Genomic DNA, 6,443 nt, shown 5'->3' on the forward strand with positions numbered 1-6,443 from the left:
GAGTGGTTTAGGGGTTTTGTTAGTCGGTAATTGGTATGTAAACAACGTTCTCGGGTGTCATCACACCTTAGTCCCATTTGAATGGTGCATTTAGTAAAGTGAATTACTGAAACGACTGGGTCACTTTTGAACTTGTTCTTAAAGAAAACCTTTTTATTGGTGGGAGCAGTTCAACGGATAGATTCAGACAGACAGGCTTATCGGCCTGCGGGTTGGGACGCAGACAGATATTGCAGGGAAACACAGAAGTCTTTAAAGTGTCCTGTGTTTCCTGTTGTCTGTTATCTCCGAGTGTAATTCTGTGTCTTTGGGTTCTGCTTTGGGTGATTGTGCGCACAGACCTTGTTAGGCCTGAGGTAAAGGTCAGCCTTGGCAAGCAGCGTCTCTTTCTAAGCCGCTTCAACATCTGAACTGGCTGGTGGGCTTTGTCACACGGAAAGTTTTAGTGTCCCAAAGAGCAGGTAACGTTTAAACTGTTGTAGACAACTCAAACCAGTGATGGGTGTTTTCAACCAAGTTTTTCAATGATAGTCGCCTATTTTCATGCCCCTGTGTTGAGGATGGTGTGGGGCTTAGTGTCAGTGTCTTAACGTGTGGCGATTTCTTGCTTTCACCCAACAGATCGGCAGTTTTTGGCAGCAAGGTGCAGTGGATTGCCTTCAAGAACTACTTACACATGAGGAGGTTGAAATCCATGTTCAGGTAGCTTAATGTATTCACGGGTGTGGAATGAGGCTTACTTTCTGTTATCTTGCTTTAATTTCCTTTTAACTTGCATCAGGAATAATAGGTGAAGGAGTACAGCAGTAAATGTGTTGCGTAGAAAGATCAAAATCCCAAACTAAAGTTTTCTCCCGTGACTTTACCTTTGTTATAGTTTTCAGGCCCGAAACGCGTCCTTTAGAGGTCAAAAATGCTTTTTGGTGCTGTTTGTATTCTGTGTTGTCATTCTGACAAGCAACCTACCTACCAACAGCATAAATTCTTGTAAATTCAATTTTAAGTTATTAAAATTGGGCGTAATCGAGTATGGACATGCTTAAATTAATGTATGACACTACAGGGAAACAGATAATCTGTATTGTCTGAAAACCTGCAATTTCAGATAATTTAATTTCTAATGGTATATTGTGGAAGAGAAGGGTTTATCGCAGAGTGAGCGAACGTGGGATGGTGTTTCAGTGTTGGACCGAGTGGTCGGGGCTGCCGTTCCAGGGACGGGCACGTTCCCATTTGTGTCGTTACCTGACGTTAACGACCATCCTTGGGGGTTTCGTCCTGTTGACGAATGAGTGGGGCGCGCGTAGGACTGACAGGTTGGAACTTGCGGGTCGCTGTTTCTAAAACCTCAGTCACACTGTGCCTGTTCTAATCTTATTTTGTCCTGTGTAAGTAGGAATTACCAGATAACCCGTGGGGCAAATTGTCCGTCAGCCTGTGTTTTGGTGGAACGTCGCTTTCTTCCTTCATGGCACGTCAGAAGTTCTGTGTTGCTGAAGAGGGTCAGGACATAACAAAGCTGGTGAGCTTTTTTGTGTGTGTAGGTGTGTCTCTTGCTGCTGTCCCTCTGACATTAAAAAGACTGCTCAGTTGCTTGTCTCTGCTTCAGAGGATCGTTTTCCCCTTCAGAGGACGCTGCTGTCACTGCTGATGTAATCGTGGCGTGCATGGCAGTGATGCAGTTAGAAGAATCTCTCAGCGTGCGTTAGAACTGAGTAACGGTGAAACCCCAATGGTGAATCAGTCTCTTGTTGCGTTTTGGTAAAGTCAGCACGTGACACGCGACTTTCTGCAAACTGTCTTGAAATGGGATTGTACCCTTAGAACAAAAATGAAATTTGGAAAACAGACACCAAGCTGCGTAAGGCGGTTGTAAGCAAGGAGCGTTCGGAAAGCCCGGAATGCTCTCCGCAAGGCATGTAGCATTAAGCAGACCCGATCCAGAAATAAGCGGTTCAGAAGAATGTGTAAGAAAATGAGTGTTGGAGGTGTTCATTTGTGGACCAGAAAAGGAGCAAGGCGTCCAGAGCTCGAGCTGGTTCCGGGAGCCGAGCCTCGGGAACAGCAGAAGGGGGAAGCCTGCAGCTCTGAGAACGTTCAGCCGCGATCAGCTCTGGGTTTAGCTGCAGAGAGGCTCAGCAGCCCTCCATCCTCACAAGCCAGCTGCTACGCTGCGTTGGCTGAAGGATACCGTTACTATGTGAAGTACAGCCATTACCCATGTTATTATTTTATAGTAACTTTACTTCCTTGCTTCACATGCGTGTGTTCGGGTAGGTAACCTGGTAAGGACTGTGGTCTGTTCTGGGAGTGTTGTCGTGCTGTTAACAGTGGTAATGAGCTGCTTATGCAGAGCCCGCTACACCGGTGTCTTGCTTCAGAGTGTGTTCCTGTCTGCGAGATGCGCTTCTGCTGAGCTGACAGGCGAGTTCAGGAGCTGGTCTTTGTTACCGTAGCACCATCCCAGCTTAGTCATTAGCCAGGAGATTCCCTGGCAGGCAGTAGGGTGTTGGAGAGGACCCCAGAACCCCAGGCGTGGTGAGCTCACGGCAGCGAGTCTCATTCTCGGTGAACGTGTGCACGTGAACGTGTCTTCGTGTGCATACGCGTAGGTGCAGGTGCTGCCTTGTGCTCCTAGATTCAGGCCTGGGGGACTGTGACCTTGCTTCATTTGACAGACGAGTTTTTAATCTCTGTTCTGAGCTGAGGTTTAACTAACCGTCATTTCTAGAATTACTTTTTCTACAGCAGTTGACAACAAACCCTTTCCAAGCGTCTGAGCCAAAATAAGTCCCCAGTTCCTCCTACGGCCTGTTTTTGTATTTAACCGCGCTGCCTGTCAGCCCCTCCGTAGGGAGGTACTTGAGGTCTGCAGGTTTTAAGCTCATGATCTGAGCGAGCCCTTGGCCAGCCTGGTCCCTTGTAATCTGCCCCTGGAAATGGCAATGCTGGCTTTTGGAACAGTCCGTCAGCTCGGGTCGGAGGAGAGCTGCGCTTCAAACTGCTGTTGACACCCTGGGCACGTTCATTCAGTGAGCCCCTGCCTTCTGAATGACAGCCAAGGCCGTGCTGAACAGACTTGACGCACAGCCGTTTGTGATGGGACTGACTTGTAGTCGTCTGAGCGCTTCCAGCCTCACCAGGAGCTGTTCAGCCACCAGCCGTTCTAGGAGGGACCAGCGTCTCCTCAGGCAGAGGGAGAACCCTTTAGGCAGAAGCAGCAGCGTGCGAAGGGCTGGTTCCTTCTCCTCTGATTCCACGTGGGCTTCCACGGTAGGAGAGCAGATGCTGCAGTTGGTGTTGCAGCACTGCCGGCAGCGTTGCAGATCCCAGCACTGGGACTGCAAGGTGGTTGGGCCCTGCGGCTTGCAGGAAGGCTTATTCCTCCTGTCCCTGTTCCCCACTTTTACACAGGCAGTTAATTCCCTCTGGAACCGGTGATCTGTACGACTGAAAGACCTGCCCGATCCCCTGAGCTGTTGTTTCCTTGTTAGAAATTTATCAGGCCAGGCCTGGATGAAGGACGGGGCTGTCACGTGACTGTGGCCGTATGCTGAAGGCCAGCTGTGTGGGTCGTGGGTCCCGCCATCTGTGACACCAAGAAGACCTGTTCTGTGGCTGATGTTCGCAACAAGTCCAGTGGAAAGGCGTTCTGCAAACACCTGGGTAGAAAGCCCTTTCTGCTTCCCTTTTGTCAACAGGAGAGGGAAGTCTACGGTAACCTGTCCGTGTCAGGGAAGTACAGAATCTGAGACTTGCCGGACTGTCACTTCGATCTTCCTCACCCTAAAGACGTCTTTAATGCCTCAGCCTACTGGCTGGGCTCATGTAGGCTGCTCATGGCCAAAGCTTTGCGTGTGGTGAAGGAGGTACGAGGTGACACGCTGCCCTGCAGCCTGCCCTTTGCTTTCTTTGGATTGAATTCCTCGTGCTGAAAAGCGCTCCTGTGTTGCCTTATTAAGTGTGCAGTGTTAGGTGATGTGTGAATTATCTATTAAACATTCAGGGTTTGGCTGTGGCTTCAAAGATGCATTAAGGAATGTGAGGCCTTTTCAGGTGTTTCAAGAACAGGCACAAAGGCGGAAAGGCAGAGGGACAGCCGTTTGAAACGGGTAGCTCCTTGAGCGGTCTTGGCAGGACACCTTTTTAGGGTCAGTGTTTGCAACTGGGCTGTCCACGCCCCGGTGTGGCAGATCTGGCAGTAAGCACCCTGCTGGCAGCGAGGAAGGGCTGGTAACACAACAGCAGAGCTGCGAGGGCAGTTTTTCTTTCAAAGACGCGCACGAGAGGTGACCAAGGTGCCCGGCTGGGCGATGTGCAGTGCTCTGTTGGGAACAAGCAGGAATTTCAGAGGAATCGTCAGAGCCAGGTGCAGTCAGGTGGCCCGTCACAATATTCCTGGTGGTTTGGCAGAAATCTGGCACTTTGTGTGTGTCTGTGATCTAGTTAGATGTCCTTTCTTTACCGGTATTTATCAAGATGGGTTTGTTGGGTTTTTTAAGCTGTTTTATTTTGCAGTTATCGGTATCTGATTGCTTCCACTTTTTGTTTTGGGCAGAAGTAGATGTTTGAAAAATAAATTATTTCAGAGAAATTGTGCCTTTTGTTACGTATGACATTAAAGTACGAGAGAGGACAGGAGCTGTACCCCGGAGCTATGGTCCAGCTGAGCTATGTGCTATCCATCCTTACTTTAAAGGCATAATGGAATGTGCCAAGGTTGATTTTGTCCTGAGCCAAGTGAGCGCACGGCACGTAGAGCTGAACCTGTACAATATGAGGGTCTAGAAGACGACAGACCGGAGCGTGCTGTGCTGCCCAGACAATGGGTATCTGTACCCTGCAAAGTCTGTGATCTGTTTTGAACGTGGGATGATGCTGGCGGCTAAGGAGTCAAATTATCCTTTGCCTTTCTCGTAAGGGATAGCTTGCTCTGGCAAACTGCAGTAGCCTTGGGCACGGCATTCGGGTTAATCCGTGCAGGTAAATTGCTGTTATCTTCGTTTTTCTTTCTAAATATTTTCTCTCTTTAAAGGGAATGCCATATTCAGTGCACTTTTGAATTAACAGCAGCCAAGTTAGCAAGTCAGTGTGTTAGGACCATTTCAAAGATAGATGCTTTCTATTTTAAAAGTGTTAATTAACTAGTTCTCTTCTGTTATCTTTTAGCTTAAGTTTTTGTTGGAAATGTTGATTAATATCTTTTTCGTCAAAGACATGCTGGTTACATTCTCAGATAACTCCTTTGTGCCAGGAATCATACCAAAGCTAGTTTCCATTTTGTTACTAAACATGATGCCTGACCAAAACCTCTCTTGGTCTAGGAGCTACTCGAAGAAGACGTTCCTGGTTTGCCTTCGTACCTGTTGCCACCGCTACCTGGTCCAGGAGATCCCTTTCCTGTCAGAGTCACCCACGTGGTGTCCCCTGAGGAGGTACGTTTTGTGAACATCTTGGATCTGTTGCAGTCAGGAAATGTTGCAGTCCCGCCCTGCTGGTGAAAAGGGCGGGACAGCTAACAGTTTTAGGTGATAGAAAACAGTGGGTAAGGTGGCAAAAGGCTGCTGAGTTGTTGATGCAGATGGTTGTGCACTGCAGCTGTCTGCATGAACTCTTGCTTGAAATACCCTCTTCAGTGAGGGCGGAGAAATACTGACCGTTTCCCTGAAAAGGTAACTTTAAGAATTACAGTACTGCAGTCTGGTGCTTACCTTGTATCATCAGAAAATAGGTCATTGGATTTTCACTTGGTGGAACAATGGTGATTTATCTCTTCCTTGTCCTTCAAAGGTTAAATTACTGGAACATTGTAGAGTGAGGTGAACATTTTCTGCCTGTTACAGTTGTATTTTATGTCTAAGTGATTGCTTTAAATTCAGCACCATGGCCTAACAGAAATTCACCCCACCAATTCGCGTGACTATAAGTATTTGGGGGGGGCGGGGGGGATGGCCTAGGGTGTGCCTATCCGTTAGTACCCTGTACATTATCCGGGATTGATTTTCCAGGTAGGCAGCGATGAAGTTGTAACCAGAAGTCCAAGGGCAATCAAGAGAGACTTCAGGGTCTTGGGAGGAGTGGTGAAGGGATCAGGAACACAAGTAGTGTTCTCCTTTCCTTCCAGTTGCAGGGAGTGACGAGGGAAGAGACAGGAACAGCCATCAGATGAATACCTGGCTCCGAGCCCTGTGTCACTGGCAGAATTTTGGGGGTTTTGATCACAGGACCCCAGGCAAGTTGTTGTTGTTTTCTTACCGGAGAGGAATATAAAATGTTTTTGAAAACAAACCAACCCAACAAAACCCCGGGGTGGTGTTTGAGCTGTGGTTGCTCCTGAGCATTAGTCTGGGAAGTACATAGCCACGTGATGTCACATCGAAAAGGGATTGTTCGTGTAACGTTACAGGCCTTTGCTTGCAAAATTAAAATAAAGAAGAAAAAAA

The sequence above is a fragment of the Leptosomus discolor genome, unplaced genomic scaffold (genome assembly GCF_034619465.1).
Source record: "Leptosomus discolor isolate bLepDis1 unplaced genomic scaffold, bLepDis1.hap2 HAP2_SCAFFOLD_49, whole genome shotgun sequence".
Taxonomy (NCBI): Eukaryota; Metazoa; Chordata; class Aves; order Leptosomiformes; family Leptosomidae; genus Leptosomus; species Leptosomus discolor.